Source organism: Chelonoidis abingdonii, chromosome 6 (genome assembly GCF_003597395.2).
Source record: "Chelonoidis abingdonii isolate Lonesome George chromosome 6, CheloAbing_2.0, whole genome shotgun sequence".
Taxonomy (NCBI): Eukaryota; Metazoa; Chordata; order Testudines; family Testudinidae; genus Chelonoidis; species Chelonoidis abingdonii.
The window spans coordinates 44550262-44569683 of NC_133774.1; the positions used below are offsets into that span (position 1 = coordinate 44550262).

A 19422-nucleotide genomic window follows, 5' to 3' on the forward strand; every position below is an offset into this window, starting at 1 on the left:
TGCACAGCGATGCTCCAGAGGAGGGAGCTAGCTGTATTCTCAGTTCGGTGACGGAGGACGAACAAGTGCATGGTTGAAGTGTGCAGTTTCGCGGACGTCGAGGGCTGGGATCATTAGAAAAAACTTTCTGACTAGGAGAGTGGTGAAGTATTGGAATGGGTTACCTAGGGAGGTGGTAGAATCTCCATCTTTAGGGCTATTTAAAGTCTGGCTAGACCGCACCCTGGCTGGGATTATTTAGGGAAAATGGTCCTGCCTTTAGCAGGGGGTTGGACTAGATGACCTCATGAGGTCCCTTCCAACCTTTTGATTCTATGATTCTATGAACTCACCTGCAGGGTTCAGGAAGGAAATTTTTTTCTGCATTGTACTGTGTTTGTGTGAAGTATCACGGATGGCCACATCTGGAGTTGGGACCCAGGACAAGTTGGGTCAGTCCTCTGAAGTGATACTGAGAATTTTCTCTCTCATATGCTTAGCTGGCTGATTCTTGTTCACATAGTCAGGGTCTAACTGATGGCCATATGTGGGGGCTGGAAAGGAAGCTCCTCCCTATAGCCCCATTGCACTGCTCTGAACCCCTCTTTTCTTCCCCACAGTCTCCTGCACTGCTCTGACTGCCCCTTTTAGCCTAGATGCAGCAGCAGCAGCACCAGGGATGAGGGTGGGAAGAGGTAGTCCTGATGTCCCTTCCCCATTGGAGGGAGCATGGGGAAGGTGGAAATCTCTGGGTTCAGGGGCAGCTCTACGTATTTTGCCGCCCCAAGCACAGCAGTCAGGTGGCTTTCAGTGGCATACCTGCGGGAGGTCTGCCGGTCCTTTGCCTTCGGAGTACCCACCGCCGAATTACCACTGAAGCTGCGGGACTGGCGGACCTCCTGCAGGCATGCCTCCAAAGGCAGCCTGACTGCCACCCTCACGGCAACCGGCAGGCTGCCCCCCGTGGCTTGCCGCCCCAGGCATGCGCTTGGTGCGCTGATGCCTGGAGATGCCCCGTCTGGGTTCCTTCCCTCATTCAAGGAGCAGTGGAGGGAAGGAGTGACCTAGTGGAGCAGTCTCAGGGGGGATTAGTTGGTCAATAAGATGAATTTGTAAAGTAGTGGAGTGGGAGTAGGGGTCAGCACAGATGACTCCACTTTCTTTCCCTTCCAAAGAATGTCACTGGAGGTGAAGGTGCCCAACAATCCCCCCTCCATTGTTCTGCTCTTTTAGTGCTTCCAAGCTCCCAGGGACCAAAGGTCTCTTTTGAGGATGATCCCTTATTAATCAAAGAGTAGTGGAAAAAGTACATTTTTGGAAATGCAGTTCATGGTCAAAGCTCTATCTATCAAACTGGGTTTTCAAAAAACAGTGTCTGGACAATCCTTTGCACTTATAAAGGTAGGTGTGCAGGTGGGGTGTTGGCAAATAGAGGTAAAATAACTACTACTTCTAGCTGAGATATACTTGTTAGGCATCCCAGGATTGCACTAACCCCTTTGTCTATAGTATTGCACTGGGAACTCATGTTCAGCTAAGCCACTGTGGTTCCCAAATCTTTTTCAGAGTCACTGCTTTCCAAGACAGAGTCCTGTAAGTATGGCTTACAGGAACCCCATGACCAAATGACTCAATGATTTGTTTTCTTGTGAACACATTGAGTTCCATTGTTTAGAGAATGTGAAGACCATGAGTCGTGATTACATTATCGTTACTGCTTACTAGAATCTTTCATCTTCTCTTTATTTAGTGAATGCTAATTTTCTTGACAATACTGCTAAAGTAAAATCAGTCTCAGTATGGATTTTAGAGCACTTCAAAATATCACACTAAATCCAGAAATTCTGATCTCAGAGCAAAGCTTCCAAAAGAATCCTACTGCAGAACGCACACAGATCAAGGAGTGTTCACAAACACACATTTGCTGAAAACTGCCAAGAGTAGGGCATGAACTCATAATGCCTGAATGCTGCTCAGGTTTAATGTCCTGGTTACTGTGACAACAGACTGCCTGCCAACCCTCTGGCTTGCAACAGAATTCTTGTCTTGCTACATATGTACATTTCACTCTCTTGGCTTTGTCAGTGTGGGCCAGCCCATGTTTGATCAGCAAGGTTTACTCTCAATAGCTTTTTCAGCATTGCCTACCCAAAGGGGCAGTGAGAGCCATGCATTTGCTGATAGAAATCTTGAGGACTGATATCAGTTTGGGGAAGATTCGATGAGAGTTGCCCCAGGAGTGATGATAAGGGAAAAAAAGAAAAAAAAACAAATAATTTTGAAAACTTATGTTTTTGGGTTTTTTGAGGGAGGGGGGAGACTGTATCTAAGGTACCACTTGCTCAAATTACCCCAAATGTGGACTGTTAATCCTACCCCATGCTCCCATGAGGTAGAGCAAATTTAAAGACAATGTGGATTTTAGAATAGTTATGTGCTTAGAAGAGTCATCTTTCAAACAGTAAGCAACTCTCAACCTCTGCTACTCAGCTATAATAATATTGGTATGCTGAAAGGTCCTTGTACGTATGCACCTCGCCTCTAGGCCACCTCTGCATGTTTGGACACTGCATTGAGGGGATGTTGCCCCTTGCACCCCCTGGTGGCCACTTCCTTGCCCTGCAATGGCCAGTTCTAGTCAACATCTTCTCCCAGTAGGGTGACCAGAGGGCAAGTGTGAAAAATCGGGATGGGGTTGAGGGGTAATAGGTTCCTATATAAGAAAAAGCCCCCCAAATTGGGACTGTCCCTATAAAATCGGGACATCTGGTCACCCTATCTCTCAACTCCCTCTCTGGGTCTTCTGTGGCTCAGCCCTCCAGCCAAGTCACGTAACAGTTTATGCCTTTTCTGGGGAAGTGAAGGTCCAACTTAAAGTTCGCAAACATTGTCCATACTTATAGTTCTTCTGCCCCTCATGGGCTCAGCGGAATCCTCTTCTTCCTGGCCCTTTCTCTTTGTTCCAGTAGAGAGTCTCTTGATCCACTTCTTCCTGGCACTGTTTCTCTCACTGCTTCCCTTCACCAGAGACTCCCTCCTCTAAGGCTCTCCTTGCTCCTTGTAGGCCCTATCTCACGACTCCTCCACAGGAGCCTACCCTGCTTCCTGTGGATGACACAGCCTGACATCCTTAGGCTCTTCCTAGAGGAGAAATCCCCTGGTTCCTCACTCCATATTCTTTCTTCCTCCTGCACTGAGTTTCCAACCCCACTTAAGTAGAGCTCTCCCTGCTTCACTACCACTGATGGGGGTCAGTTTTTCTCTTTAAGCCCCATTACACCCAGCTGGGGTCACTAATTAGGCCTTATGTTGCCAGCCCATCAGTCAGGCTGAGGGATAGCTGCTAAGGGCTTGTCTGTAGTTGATCTGCTACAGCAGCACAGCTGCAGCACTGCAGCTTAGACACTCACTACAGCAATGGCAGGGATTCTTCTATTGCTGTAGTTCATTCTCCACTCAGAGAGGCAGTAGCTAGGGCAATGGAAGAATTCTTCCGTCAACCTAGTGCTGTCTACTCCAGGGTTTAGGTTGGCTTAACGACATTGCTTGGGGTATGATTTTTTCACACCCCTGAGCAACATAGCTGGGTCAACCTCACTATTGAATGTAGACCTGGCCTAAGTCATGTGTAAGGGTGAACCTAGCTTGCCAGAGTCAGCCAGCCTGTGACAGTGTTAAATCACTGCCATCAGGGGTCCTGGATGCAAGACAATCACAGAACTGGATACAATAAGTGGTGTTCCAAGCACTGTCCCTTAGGCTCAAAAAAGGAGCTATCAGGTCACTTTGTGCAGTAAAAACAGCTGCAGACAAATTGCTTTTGCCTCAGTAACCTGTTGATAAATAAAGTTAACTGGAACTTTTTTTAAATCTCAAAAAAAGACTCAGGTTTGCTTTATATTTCACGTGAAGATTCAGATCAATTTCCTCCCCCTAAATTTTCTGCAGAAAAGTATTTTTCCTTCACATAGTTTTCAGTGTAACATAAAGCAACCAGCATCAGAGCAATTAGATGTTACACTGATTTAATGATAGATGGTGTTTCCTTAGTGCCAGCTAAGAGCTCAAGTTTGCAAACATTTACTCATGCTAATAGTCCTTAAAAACTCAGCTGCTCATGTGAGTAAGGCTGTGCAGGAACAGGCCTTCAACTGTTATTTTTTGGCTTTTTTTTTTTTTTGCCACCTTTCGAAAGTTGTTTTTCAAGAACTACTTTCAGCCTATGCACATCTTAATTATATGGGCACCTCGCTTTCAAAGTTCCTTAATTAAATATAAAATAATAGGATTAGCCTCTAATAGTGTTATACACTTTTCATCAGGAAGGAACTCATAGCCTTCTGGGTTTCTGACGCAACCACCATTCAGCAGTCCCACTTTGTTTTAATTTTAGAGCTATAATGATCAGGATAAGGAGACTGCTGTAGCTCGTTTAGCAGTTAAGTGCATTAGGCAATGTAATGATAATTGGTAGTGATAGTTTAACACCTGATTAATATGCTGGATTATAAGAAAATATACTTAGGTTGAAAAGGACTTTCTTAGTCAGAAGTGTGACAAGTATTGTAGTGAAATCTCTTTGTCGTGAAAGTGAAAGAACTGTTTGTAGTGGTAAGGAAAATGGCAACAGTTCTTTTTCTCTCCTGCTGATAATAGCTCACCTTAACTGATCACTCTCCTTATAGTGTGTATGGTAACACACACTGTTTCATGTTCTGTGTGTGTGTGTGTGTTTGTATATAATCTTCCTACTGTATTTTCCACTGCATGCATCCGATGAAGTGGGCTGTAGCTTACGAAAGCTCATGCTCAGTTAAATTTGTTAGTCTCTAAGGTGCCACAAGTACTCCTGTTCTTTTTGCAGATACAGACTAACACGGCTGCTACTCTGAAACTTTACATTTACAGGTGATAATGCTGCCATCTTCTTATTTACAATGTCATCAGAAAGTGAGAACAGGCATTTGCATGGCACTTTTGTAGCCAGCATTGCAAAGTGCCAGATATGCTAAATTTTCGTATGCCTCTTCATGCTTTGGCCACCATTGCAGAGGACATGCTTCTATGCTGATGACACTCGTTAAAAAAATTATGTGTTAATTAAATGTGTGACTGAACTCCTTGGGGGAGAATAGTTTGTCCCCTGCTCTGTTTTACCTGCATTCTGTCATATATTTCATGTTATAGCAGTCTTGGATGATGACTCAGCACGTTGTTAATGTTAAGAACACTTTCACTGCAGATTTTTCAAACCGCAAAGAAGGTACCAATGTGAGATTTCTAAAGATAGATGACAGTACTCGACCCAAGGTTTAAGAATCTGAAGTGTCCTCCAAAATCTGAGTGGGACAAGGTGTGGAGCATGCCTTCAGAAGTCTTAACAGAGCAACACCCTGATGTGGACACTACAGAACCGAACCACCAAAAAAGAAAATCAACCTTCTGCTGCTGGCATCTGACTCGGACGATGAAAATGAATATGTGTCAGTCTGTACTGCTTTGGATTGTTATTGAGCAGAATCCATCATCGGCATGGATACATGTCCTCTGGAATAGGGTTTGAAGCATGAAAGGACATATAAATCTTTAGCACAACTGGCACGTAAATACCTTGCGACGCCGGCTACAATAGTGCCATGCAAACACCTGTTGTCACTTTCAGGTGACATTGTAAACAAAAAGCAGGCAGCATTATCTCTTGCAAATGTAAAGAAACTTGTTTGTCTGAAGGATAGGCTGAACAAAAAGTAGGACTGAGTGGACTTGCAGGCTCTAAAATTTTATATTGTTTATTTTTGAATGCGGGCTTTTTGTACATAATTCTACATTTGTAAGTTCAGCTTTCATGATAAAGAAATTCTACTACAGTCCTTGTATTAAGTGAATTGAAAAATACTATTTCTTTTGGTTATTTTATAGTGCAAATACTTCTAATAAAGGATAAATCTAAAGTGAGCCCTGTACTCTTTGTATTCTGTTGTAATTGAAATCAATATATTGAAAATGTAGAAAACATCCAAAATATTTACATAAATGGTATTCTATTATTAACAGTGCAATTAATCATGATTAATTTTTTTAATCATGCGATTAAGCATGATTAATTTATTTAATTGCTTCACAGCCCTAATTCTAAGGCAAGGTGGTGTTGCTACACTAATACATAAAAAGTTGAATGTTAATATTCTGAGAACAAAGTCTCATAATGAGGCAGCTTTAGTGCCTCAATCCTCAAAGCTGAAACTGGCAATTCTATAATCATGTTTGCCAGTCTCTACTGGCCAAACAAGGATGATCCCAAATGTTTTCATAATTTTTTGAATATAAATGACATGGGCTATGATACTATTTATGAATATTTTGAACAGCACTGGTCCCAGTACAGATGCTTGGGGGACCTACTATTTATCCCTCTCCATTCTGACAATTGAACATTTATTCCTGCCCTTTGTTTCCTATCTTTTAACCAGTTACTGATTTGTGAGCGGACCTTCCCTCTTATCCCGTAACTGCTTTCTTTGCTTAAAAGCCTTTGGAGAGGGATGTTGTCAAAGGCTTTCTAAAAATCCAAGTATACTATGCCCACTGGATCATCCTTGTCCACATGTTTGTTGACTCACTCAAAGAATTCTAAGAGATTAGTGAGGCATGATTTCCCTTTACAAAAGCCACATTGACTCTTCCCCAACAAACTATGTTCATCTATGTGTCTGATAATTGTGTTTTTTACTATAGTTTCAACCAATTTTCCTGGTACTGAAGTTAGGATTATCGGCCTGTAATTGCTGGGATTGCCTCTGGAGCCTTTAAAAAAAATTGGTATTATATTAGTTATACTCCAGACATCTTGTACAGAGAATGATTTAAGTGATAGGTTACATACCATAGTTAGTAGTTCTGTAATTTCATATTTGAGTTCCTTCTGGTCCTAGTGACTTATTACTGTTTAATTTATTGATTTGTTCATAAAACTCCTCCATCGACACCTCAATCTGGGACAGTTCCTTACATTTGTCACCTAAAAAGAATGGCTTAAGTGTGGGCATCTCCCTCATATCCTCTGTAGTGAAGACCAATGCAAAGAATTCATTTAGCGTCTCTGCAATGACTTTGTCTTCTCTGAGTGTTCCATTAGCATCTTGATCATCCAGTGACCCCACTGATTGCTTGGCAGGCTTCCTGCTTCTGATATATTTTAAAAAATGTTCATTTTTGTTTTTTTACTAGTTGTTCTTCAAATTCTTTTTTAGCCTGCTTAATTATACTTTTACACTTAACTTGCCAGAATTTATGCTCCTTTCTATTTTCCTCCATAGGATTTAACTTCTAATTCTTAAAGGATGCCTTTTTGCTTCTAACTGCCTGTTTTACTCTTGTTTAGCCAGGGTGGCATTTGTTTTGATCCTCTTACTGTTTTTAAATGGGGTATAGAGTTAATTTGAGCCTCTATTATGGCGTTTTTTAAAAAAATTGCCCAAATGGCTAACTACTTGGGGAGATGGAGTTCATTAACCTTCAGTTTGTGGGGTAAAATTAATATACTGAAAATGAATGTCCTTCCCAGAATTTTATATGTCTTGAGGGGTCTTTCTTTTCTATTCCTCAAATTTATTTTAAGAAATTCAATAATATTTTCAGAATGTTCCCTTGGGAAGCAGATAAGATACCTAAACTGGTTCTGAACAAATTACTGCTCCCCTTATCTCTGGGAGGATTTTGTTTTCCCAGCTTGGAAAATGATCATATCTCCTTTTGTTAAGCCAGGCATCTTTGTGGATGTTAGATATGGCCATGCACACTCCACCCTGAGATTAAACACAACAACCCCTCATTAGATAAGGAGGGGATGACAATATAATGGATAAATATATTTTGTTTGAACTAGCAGATACAAGGATAAGGGTGGTAACTGACAACATCTGGAGTGTAATATGTAAGTTGTTTGTATCAGTGTGTAAAAGGAGAAGTCACAGAATGGGCAACTTTGTGCTAGTCTAGGGGACAGAAGCCTGGTGTCCTTATTGAACTAGTACCATTGTTGTGGGCATACTTGTATTAGTGTACCTATAGGGGGTACTAGTATCATGCTTTAGTCTGATGAATCAGCATGCTGAACTCTCTGCTATTGCAGATAACACCGGAGCTCCAAGAACAGTAGCACTAGCAGCAGTAATAGCAATTCTCCAAAAAATTAACAACGCTCCCCTTTTGGGGTATCAAAGTTCTATTGGATGACTCTCCCAGGCAGTCTTCTGTTCGATTGCCCAGTCTGGGCCACTTCCCCCAGTGACTGGTAGGGGAACCCTGGCCTGCCCTCTACTCTGGGTCCCAGTCCACGGACCCTATGTCAATCACCTGTAGTTTGCTTTCTCTCAGACCCTGTTTCTCTTTCCCTGGACTCCTTCCTACATTTTCTGGCTCCCCCTTTTCTGGATTTACCAGCCCAAACTCCTTCCTCCCAGGGAATAATTGCAGAATGCCTAAATCCATAGCCCCACGTATGCTTTACTTCTCCCAGGAAGTGACTGCAGACTACTCTTGAAGTCCTTTTCTGCTGCCAACTTCCTGGCTTTTTATCAACTCTTCTGCTCCTTCAGCCTTTCAATCCCTGGACGTCCCCCAGATGCAGTCTGTCAGGTTAATTAATCTAATTTAACCTGCTCTATCTTGGGGGGTGAACACTCCATCACATTCACCAAAAGACCCTTTTTTTGAATATACTGGTCCCACATAGGCTTATGTTAATGAGCCTCATAAATGCTATCTGCTGTTGAAAATGTAACTTCCTTACATTAGCTCATATGGTTTGGGAGTGCCCCTGTATCAAGAATTTCTGGTACGAGGTGGGTGAAAGGACCATTTTGATATTGGTTGCTAAATTGCAGCCTTCCCCTTGATAGGTGGAGATTGTCTGGTAACAAGGTGGCATGGTTCCAATGTGCAGCTTTGGTCGCTAAAAATTTTAATCCTTCAAAAATGGAAAAGTTGATTCCCACCAGATATTGATGCCTGGATGAGTAATATGGCCAACTTCACAGCTACAGAATGACTAGCATTCCACAGAAAGGGAATGCCCCAAAAATTCAAAGCAGTTTGGGCTGACTTTTAGATTTATGATTAATGTAGACCCTGAAGATAGATATGTTGCTTCACCTCCCTTTATCTTAAGCCTCTTTCTTTACTTTGTGTATTATGATGAATCTGGTGTTTTGGTATATTTGTTGTATTTGGAATAAAATATAGATAGTAAAAAAAAAAAATGCTGTGTGGTAACTTATAACCTTGTCAATTACACTGTGTACCATCTCTAAGGAGAGAAGTGAAACAGGTCTGTTTAGGCAGACAGTGTTTTTCTGGGCTAACACAATGTAGTCAGGGGACTGTGCAGCCTGGAAATACCCCAGTCAGAAGGGAGAGAGACAAAGATGTGATCTTGACCCAAGAGTGGCAACAGCTGTGGAGCTGGGAGCCTAGAGCTGGTGCCCAGGCTGGCCCACTGAGGGGGAATATGGGTGTAGTTGCCCTGAACTGGAGCGTATTGCATTACTAGTAAGTTTTAGCTTTTGTTTTATGTTCCCCTGGTTTGTCTCTGTATGTTGTTTTCTTTCTGTGTTTCTATAAAGGTTACTGTGTCCTAGAAGGTGTTCGTTCTTTGATACAGCATGTGACGATACTATGTATGGAAGAAGCTATAGAAATGTAAATTTTATTGTGCTGTGTAGGTAGACCAAATATATCTTGACATGGCTTGAGCAACAATAATAAAACCACATATTAACTTGAATACAAAGTTCCTTTGGCATCCACACAGCTATTAACGTCAGACACAATATAAAATAGTACATTTCTTGACATGAGGTTAATTAGTTCTTTTCCCAAAGGCCGGCATTAAACCAACCAAACAAAAAAACTCCACGCCTGTGGTAATTTAAGAGATTCCAACAACAATGAGAAACAGCATAGGGGTTAGTATATCAAACCTACTTCCTTGTTATTTTTGTGGTTTAATAGTCTTTGATCCTATTTATACCATAATTTCGCGGAAAAAAACTGTTGTGAGAACATTAAGGTTACATGGCTGAGTACTGAGAAATCAGGCAATGCTACAGTTAAATTTGCACATGCAACCTTCAGGTGTAGGTGAAACTTTGTAAAAATCACTTTGATTGTGTTGCACATGCATTACAAGACACTTTGTAATGCCATAATCCCATGTTGCATTATTTTGCCAATGATTCACTGTAATGATTCAAATTATTTTTAATGTAACCATAAAATAAATAAATATTTGTAGGTTAGAAGAAAAGGCAGTTGATTACCTGTAGCTTTATATGTATAATTGCCAAAGAGTCTGCAGTAACATACTATCTCTATGACAATTGCATAGTGTTTATTTGGGGTTTGATTGTGAACTGGTCCACATGCCCATGCAGGGGAGTAAGAGTGGATCACGTGTTCTTTTACTCCTCTGCCTAAGTTACGTGCATCACAAGTCACAATTGGAGGGCCAGGGAAAGCAGCTGTTGGGCCACTACTTCCCTTTCTGTCCAGGTGGTCAAGTTATGGCTCTGTTCCCATCTCCAGTGCCTCAGCCAAGACAGCTGTGCTGGCCAGGAGGTGGAAGTAACCTCCACCAGGATAATGGTTAAAGCAGCTTATTTTCCCAGTAGAGAAAGGGAGAAGCAGGGACTGAATTGTGACTCAGGGTATGCCTACACTGCAGTTAGAAACCTGCATCTGGCCTGTGTCAGCTGACTTGGGCTCACGGGGTTCAAGCCAAGAGGCTGTTTAATTATGGTATTGACATTTGGGCTTGGCCTGGAGCCCAAGCTCTGGGATCCTCCCCTGTCATGAAGTCCCAGAGCCCTGGCTCCAGCCCGAGCCTGAATGTGTGAACTGCAATTAAAAAGCCCCTTGGCCAGAGAGTTGTGAGCCCGAGTCAGCTGACACGGTCCAGCCTCAGGTGTTTAATTGCTGTGTAGACATACCTTCTGAGGCAGTCTATAGGCACATTGCACTTGTGAAACCCATGTATTGTAATTACTCCATAAGGCTGATACCAAACACCTCTGTGTTCTTGGGGAACCAGGGTGCAGTATCCAGCCTGACTCATGAAAGACACTCCCCCGCAGCCTCTGCTTAAACCAAAACCCATCAGAGGAAAAAACTTGCCGAAAGCAGTGAACGGCTTTGGGAGACACAAGTAGACCCCTCCTGACAAGGGTGACAGGATAAAGACATCCCCATTAACATACAGAATGGAGAGCAGAAACAACTCTCCTAGCTTCATCTGCATAAAAGATGGGACAGGAAAACATCTCAATTTGCATACAGAATGGAAAACAGAAAACCACACTGAATTCTGGGACCAGAAAAAGCAGGGAAGCACCATGGGAATCTCTGCTCCAGATGCTAATAAACCTATGTCTGCACATACCCAGCTCAGCAATTATCAGACCAATTCTAGTAATGAATCCTTAACTGATATCCAAATAGTAAAGCCACCTAGTTGCACTGTTAGCTCCCTGGAAGAAAACACCACCCATAGCCAAGAGTGATCAGCTCCTTTTGTCTAGTCTAAAAAAACCCCTTGAGTTATTAGCCTTACCTATAAACAAATCTATTGTTCTCCCTTAAACAATTGTATTTTCTCTACAAAAATCCATACTCACCCTCCAGTCAGGGTGCTGATGCTTAGATCCAAACTAGGCATCAGTTCCACTGGAACTCCATCTTCTCCTGGCTGATCATGCTGGGATCTCTGCCTGTCTGCAGCCCTCAGGACCCTCAGCTACCACCATCACCTGGGAACCCCGACCAGTTCAAGCCTCATGGAGTGGGTGACACCCCACCCTCTCTTTTCCTTTCTACCATCGGTATTAACCTTTAATAATGTATGTTATTGTTGGTGAAGGCTCCTTGTGTAGTTATCACTAGTATTCAATAAATAACTTTTATGGTTAAGTTGGTTGCTTCTCTCTCTCTTGCTGGACCTTACTCTTTTCTGGTTTTAGCTTCCCCCATTCAGTCTACAGCAACACTTCTTTTACCTAAGCTAAAGATCCCTGCAGAGCCCAGAATGCTGTGGGGTTTGCTCATCAAGTAGGTTACTGCCAGTACAATTGTGATGTGAGAGTGGGGACAGGGATGTGCTGAATCTGGGACACATAAGGGTAACAGCTTAAAAGTGCTGCTTGACCCAGTCCATGGAGCCCAGGGGCATATAAGGAGAGTCAGCTTAAAAGTGCTGCTTCATCCAGCCCAGTAAGTCCAGGGACATATAACGGGTCAACTTAACAGTGCTGATTGACCTAGTCTGCTCAGACTTGCTCTGTTAATGTGTGGGTGGGTATGTGCTCATCCGGTTCTGGGGCTGGAGAAACCCAGCCCTAGGGAATCTAGGTCCTGCAGAATAGCTCCATTGGGAGGGGACCTGTAGAAGGGAGAAGTAAAGCTCCATATGAACACACAAGTGACACAAGCAGTACATCGATAGAATTACAAAATCCCATTCCCCAAAAAAGTAACCCAAATAAATGAGCATACCCCAAAGTAATGGGCAAATCTGGTAACAAGGCCCTGATCCCACAGAGATTGACACGTGCTTAACTTTACACATGAGTAGTTCCATTAAACCACTCATTTTCATAAAATTAAGTATATATGTAAATCTAAAGGCCTCGATCTTGCAAGCTTCATTTGGACAAAGTTCCCATTGAAGGACAGGATAGCATGCCCCCAAGTGAAAATTCTCTGACTAAGGACAGGATAGGGCCCTAAGTATAAAGCATGAAATTTCCAGAGCACTAGTGTACTAATATTTAATCTGCTGGCCACCGCATGCAGATTTATTGTACCATTTGTGCATTTGCTCATAATAATCACAACTGGAAAAAGTAAAACAAACTTCTAGGAGATGGGCTATAGAGCAAGTAAAATGACATTAGCTTTCAAATATTTGAATTACAAGAAGGTTTAAGGTTGTGCAGCATATTCTTACTGAAAGAAGTGGCCTCATGGCAGCCTGAGGAAAGCTTTTAACCTGATGAAGGGGATTTATAAGATCAATTGGTATTAAAGAGCACAATATACTCTAAAAGTTTGGTATGGCGCACACTTTCTATATTGCTCTTCCTGGAGCACTCATCTCAGTTACATGGCTGCAGAAAGTACAGCATTGTGTCACACAGATAAAACGGAAATTGTGAATTTTATTCAATTTGTTTTTCTGGCTGGCCATTTTATTGGTGGTTTGTTGGGATATTATAACTATCTTTCCTCCTCCACCATGCATAAAGTCACAGCTAAGTGCCCTCTTCACTAGCTTTGGTCTTATGGGTCACAATGGTTTATAGATGATCCGCAGCAATAAAAGCATAAGTGTGCATTGCTATGGTGCTGGTGGTGTAAATTTGATTTTTGGACTGGGATATAGATTTTTAAAAAATTGTATGCTATGGCTGTGAGGGAGGCAAGGAAATGGTTTTTTGCCTTAGCATCTGCAAAATCTTGATCAGTGGATTTGTTCTGGGTTGTGAGAAGCTTGGGAAATTCAAGCTGTCTCTGCTCTAGGACTGACTCAAGAACCCCCTGCTGTGAGGAAGTTCCTGCCTACTTTTCAGATAAAATTGCTTGGATTCTGTCAGAACTGTTTGCTTCCAAGGGAATAAAGAATGTGATGGAAGGGACAAACAATAAGTCTTCTATGCTTGAGTTTGAGTCTGGCTAGTGTTGCTCTGTCTGGGTCACTGGATATGTGAGGAACACTTTGGCCATCAGCTTGTACTCAAGATCCAGGTCATTGCTCGCTGGTGAAGGTCTACAGAGAAAAACTGAGTGTATTGTTGATAGAGATTGTCAATGTTTCATTGAGAAAGGACACTTAAAGAAGCAAATCTATGTCCGTAATGAGGAAAAGTGGCCTCATTCCAGGACAGATGGGGTTAACTCACCTTGTTAGGCACAGCTAACCCTGCCCCCTTTGTCAGAGCAGGGTCCTTCAGCTCAGCTGGAGGCAAACGAGGGAAGGAGCCAGAAGTCTTTCCCAAGGAGCTGAACCCTCAGTGGAGCCTATGACTAGCTGTGGCAGGCGACAGTTTCCCTGAGCTGTCCTGGAGAGAAGCCCAGCTGCTGTCCTGGGAGATGGAGACATCCCAAGAGGAAGTGGAGAATGAGCTGCTTGGCACAGAAATGAGGACCCAGCAGATGCCAGTAAGAAGTAGCTCAGGAAAGCAAGACATTGACTCGGCTGTGCTGCTGTGAGACAAGGGACACTTCCTCGCCAGTCTTGTGGTGGGATCACCCATCACTTCTAGGGTCTTGGGCTGAGACCCAGTGGAGCAGGGTGGACCTAGGTCCCCCTATCCTTGGCCATGTATTCCGTGCTGGATAAGCACCAACCCTTCGGACAGGAGGCATGAGCCAGAGACTATTTGGTTGCTCAGCCATTACTTTGAAGGTCTGAGCCCTTGTCTGCTTACTTGCTTACTTGCTTTGCCCCCGTCCAGGAGGCCTGAGCTACCATTTGGCCAGTGGCTTAATTGTGAACCAGAAAGCCTGATCAACCCACCTGGTGCAAGCACTGATTCCCCACTGTCACTGAAGGGGATGCCCTGGGCCTGATATCCAAGGAACCTTACAATGTCCTATACACACAAAACCATCACTTGGTCACATCCATATAAACTAAAAAGACCAAACTAATTTTTAAAGATATCGAGGTAAAAATATATATTTACATCAGACTGAAGTCTTGCTAGATTTTAGTATAGGGGAAAATGTTATGATTTTAATCATAACAATTCCTTGAGAAACTGGGTATATTATGGAAACATTGACCTAATCTTAAATATAGTGGAATGGAGCTACTGAGTGCCGCAATTATATGAAGATTTTCAGATTACATTTTAAAAGACACGTCAGAACACTCTAAAAATGGAAATATTCAGAAGATTAGCAAACTAAGAACCACCACTGTTTATTCTCTTAGCCCAGATTATTTTTCTGAGGCTTCCTGTTATTTGTGGTGTACTTTCTGCAAACCACAAGCCCCTGTACTAGCTAGCATGTATTTATACAGAGCTATAATGAAGCAAACTTAGATATGTGACTAACCTCTCTGATCTAGCACTTGCACCAAGAATTAATTGTTACAAAAGATCATGATTCTTGGAGACAAAAGATTCTTGGAGATCAGGAATAGTAACAATTATTCCTTTTGAAATGCTTGTGCTGTGTAACAAACATGTGAATGAGAACATTTTGGGTGGAAAAATAAGAGTGCATGTGAGGAAGAAGGAAAAAGCCTGTCAGACAGAAGAGAACAAGGTTATGGGTTATGTCCTTTGCTGTGGCAGAGGTGCACTCTGAGCAGCAGAGGAGTGGGGTGGCCCCTGGGGTTAATCATAGGCCAGGCCAGCTCTCCAGTTGGAGTGTAGGGGCTCTCTGGCAACATCCTTTCCCCTCAGCCATGCCCCTACAATGGAGACACCAAAGAGGAAAGGAGGGTTAAGGATGGCCACTGTGGTACAGGATTATAGTCTCTTGCTCAAAGAGCATTGCTAATGTCTGTGCATGTCAGAAAAGTGAGTAAATTATGATCTCTTCTCTAGTCTAGTAACAAGTGCTGAAGAATAGTGACATACATAATATAAATTCCCAATATTTTGAATTGCAGTGGGACATAAAGAACAGGGGTTTAAAGATGCCTCAAACTGTAATCCAGCATTTCTCAACCTGGTGAGTGAGTTTTGAAGGGGAGGTCTGACCCCCCCCGTCCACTCCCCCCCCGGTATTGACAATAGGTATCAAGTTAGTTTACAGGAGGGGGGTGAATGGGAAAGGACAAAAGGAAAGGACAGTGGGTATAGGAAAAGCTGTCTGAGCCTAGCTATGTCCCTCCCAGACATACAGAGCAGTGGGGCAGCCCCTTCAAAGGTGCTCACTGTCTTTTACTGGTCTCTTTTTAAAAGATACAGACTCACTCAGCAACCTCCTGCCCAAGTCTTTCTAGAATGTTCTCTGCTCCCTCAGAACTCAGCATAGCCACATTAGCACAAGTGGTCAGACCTCTGAGAGCCACCAGTGGATTCACCTCATGTTCAGATGCAGGGAGGTGGAGCCATCAGGAAAGGAGGGAGCAAAAACCAGGAGGGGCCAGAAACATGAAATAAAGGGAGCACAGGAGCAAAAAAGAGACAGAAGGAACAGAGAGAAAATAGAAAGACAATCCATTGTGCTTTGCCATGGGAGCTTCAAGGCCTCTGATCTGGTAACACATTGTAAAAGGGGGCTGTTTTTTAAAAAAAGGTGAGAAACCATATTAAGCTCATAGGGCCTGATCCAAACCCTGTAAAAATGAAATAGGTAGATGGAATTGGGGAGGGAAGCTCTTTGGACTTCAGTATGGGCTTTGTGTCAGTCCTTTGTTTTCTGGGAGGATGCCCTGCATCACATAATAGTAAGTAAGCATCCTGGCCAAGTAAGTAGTGTTGAAAAAATTTCTAGTGGAAGTCTACAGATATGAAGGTGCACAGGGGCAAAGAAGAACTTCACTCCACCTGCTACCACAAAAAATAAAATGCAACTTGAGTAAAGCAGCAGGTTTTCTTCTGGAACCCAGTGAGTTTTATTTCTGGTATACATTACAGAATCATTATATGATTAGCGCTGGCTGAAAAAAAAAAATCAAGGCAACTCCTTTCCATTGAAAAATGCAGTCTCATCTGAACAGAAATATTCCACAAAAACATATTGGCTTTAATGAAAATTTCATCTGGAAGGTTTCTCAGCTGCAGGATGCCTTAGGGCACTCACCTGGAATGTAGGACACCCAGGTTCAGAGTAGAGAGAGGGTCTACTAGATGAGTGACACAACCACTGGGCCATTGAGTATTTCAGGGTGGGTCTCATTCTCTTGTTTTTTGTGTGCAAAATTTCAAAACCTGAGAAACTAATTGTTGTTTTCCAGCCAGCCCTACTTCTGATTCTGTGTCAGGAACCAACTGAACACTCTATTTTCCACTGAGTTACATGCATAAGAATCTAAGAATTGGAATACTGGGTCAGATCAAAGGCCTATCTAGAGCAGTGTCCTGTCTTCCGATAGTGGCCAATGCCAGGTGCCCCAGAGGGAATAAACAGAACAGGTAATTATCACGTGATCCATACCTTGTCGCCCATTCCCAGCTTCTGGCAAACAGAGGCTAGAGATACCATGCCTGCCCATCCTGGCTAATAGTCATTGATGGACATATCCTCTATGAATTTATCTAGTTCTTTTTTGAACCCTGTTATAGTCTTCACAACATCATCTGCCAACGAGTTCCACAGCTTGACTGTGCATTGTGTGGGAAAAAAACTTCCTTTTGTTTGTTTTAAACCTGCTGCCTGTTAATTTCATTTGGTGGCCCCTAGTTCTTGTGTTGTGAGAAGGAGTAAATAACACTTCCTTATTTAGTTACTTTGCACCAGTCATGATTTTATAGACCTCTATCATATCCCCACTTAGTCGACTCTTTTTCAAGCTGAAAAGTCCCAGTTTTATTAATTTCTCCGCATACGGTAGCTGTTCCATACCCCTAATCATTTTTGTTGCACTTTTCTGAACCTTTTCCAAGTCCAACAGATCTTTTTTGAGATGGGGCGACCACGTCTGCATGCAGTATTCAAGATGTAGGCGAATCATGGATTTATATAGAGGCAATATATTTTCAGTCTTATCTATTCGTTTCTTAATGATGCCCAATATTCTGTTCGCTTTTTTGACTGCCGCTGCACATTGAATGGATGTTTTCAGAGAACTATCCACACTGACTTCAAGCTCTCTTTCCTGAGTGGCAACAGCTAATTTAGACCTCATCATTTTATTTATTTATATATATATTTGGGATTATGTTTTCCAATGTGTATTACTTTGCATTTATCAACATTGCATTTCATCTACCATTTTTGTTGCCCTGTCAGCCAGATTTGAGCGATCCTTTTGTAGTTCTTTGCAGTCTGGCTGGGACTTAAATATCTTGAGTAGTTTTGTATCATCTGCAAATTTTGCAACTTCACTGTTTACCCCCTTTTCCACATCATTTATGAATATGTTGAATAGGACTGGGCCCAGTACAGACCCCTGAGGGACACCACTATTTATGTTTCTCCATTCTGAAAACTGATCACCTATTCCTACCCTTTGTTTCCTATCTTTTAACCAATTACCAAACCATGCGAGAACCTTCCCTCTTATCCCATGGCTGCTTACTTTGCTTAAGAGCCTTTGGTGAGAGATCTTCTCAAAGGCTTTCTGAAAATCTAGATACACTATAATCACTAGATTCCCCTTGTCCACATGCTTGCTGATCCTCTCAAAGAATTCTAGTAGATTGAGAAGCTGTCATCAACTTATCAGAAGACCAAGCCAGTAGAAACTGTGAATAATAAAACAAGCAACATCCGAGCTAATTTTTAAAACCTATCTAAGGAAAAAAACAGGAAGACAGAGGGAAACGAGAAGTTCAGAGAGCGCAAAGAATGGCCCAGGAGAAATGTGAACAGGAGGTGGCGAGTAAGAAACTAGAAGAACAAGCTAAAGCCAAAAAACAAACTCCACCTCCATCTCTCACCCCACAGCCAGCTGATGAGAAGCTGCCCTCAAGCCCAGTTTATGAGGATGCAGTTTCATATGAGTCAGAGGCAACCTACAAGAATTCTAATATAATATATTCAACTGTACATGAGCCGGAATCCAGCTACAAAGCTGAAGTCAGACTACCAAGAAGCAGTCAGTCAGCAGGAGTCAGAAAATGACCCAGAGACAGTCTATGAAGTGGCAGGAGCAGGAGACTTCTATCAAGCAGAAGAAAATACTTATGACGCATATGAAAATGAACTGGGAATTACAGCCATTGCCCTTTACGATACATTATTTTCATCATTTGTAGATTACACTAATATCCAGGCATAGTTTTATGACATCGAGGAGACCATCCTTCAGTATTGCCAATTATGTGCCCCAAATCTATCAGAAACTAATGTTTGTAAAAGTTGGGGTGCTTACATAATCCTGCAATTAACCTCTCCATTTTCCAGACTAACCACTGAAAGAATCCATCCGGAGAATTTCTTGAGAACCAATACCTAGTGGGAAAGTTCATTGGGAGTTTAGTTAGTTTCAGATGGTTGACTGGCAATGCCAAATTAATCCAATAAAACTACTTGTTCTTTAATATTGGGTGGCCCACAAAGTACACGAGGTTTATCAAATACAGTTGATAAAATATTTTTTTAATTTAAACAACCATTCACTAATTTAATGCACCCATAAAGCATTATTGCCAGTGCTGCATATATTCTTCTGTTAATAGCAAGTGCAATATTTTTCACTTATACTGAGATGGTGTCTCCTTTCTTTGACTTCTGATACTTATTAAACCCTTGGATATAGTGAATTAA

General features: G+C 42.3%; 1 pseudogene; it reads left to right on the forward strand.

Moving 5' to 3' along the window:
- Positions 1-14121: 14121 nt before the first annotated feature.
- On the forward strand, positions 14122-18934 carry LOC116839325 (src substrate protein p85 pseudogene; annotated as a pseudogene).
- The last annotated feature ends 488 nt before the right edge of the window (positions 18935-19422 follow it).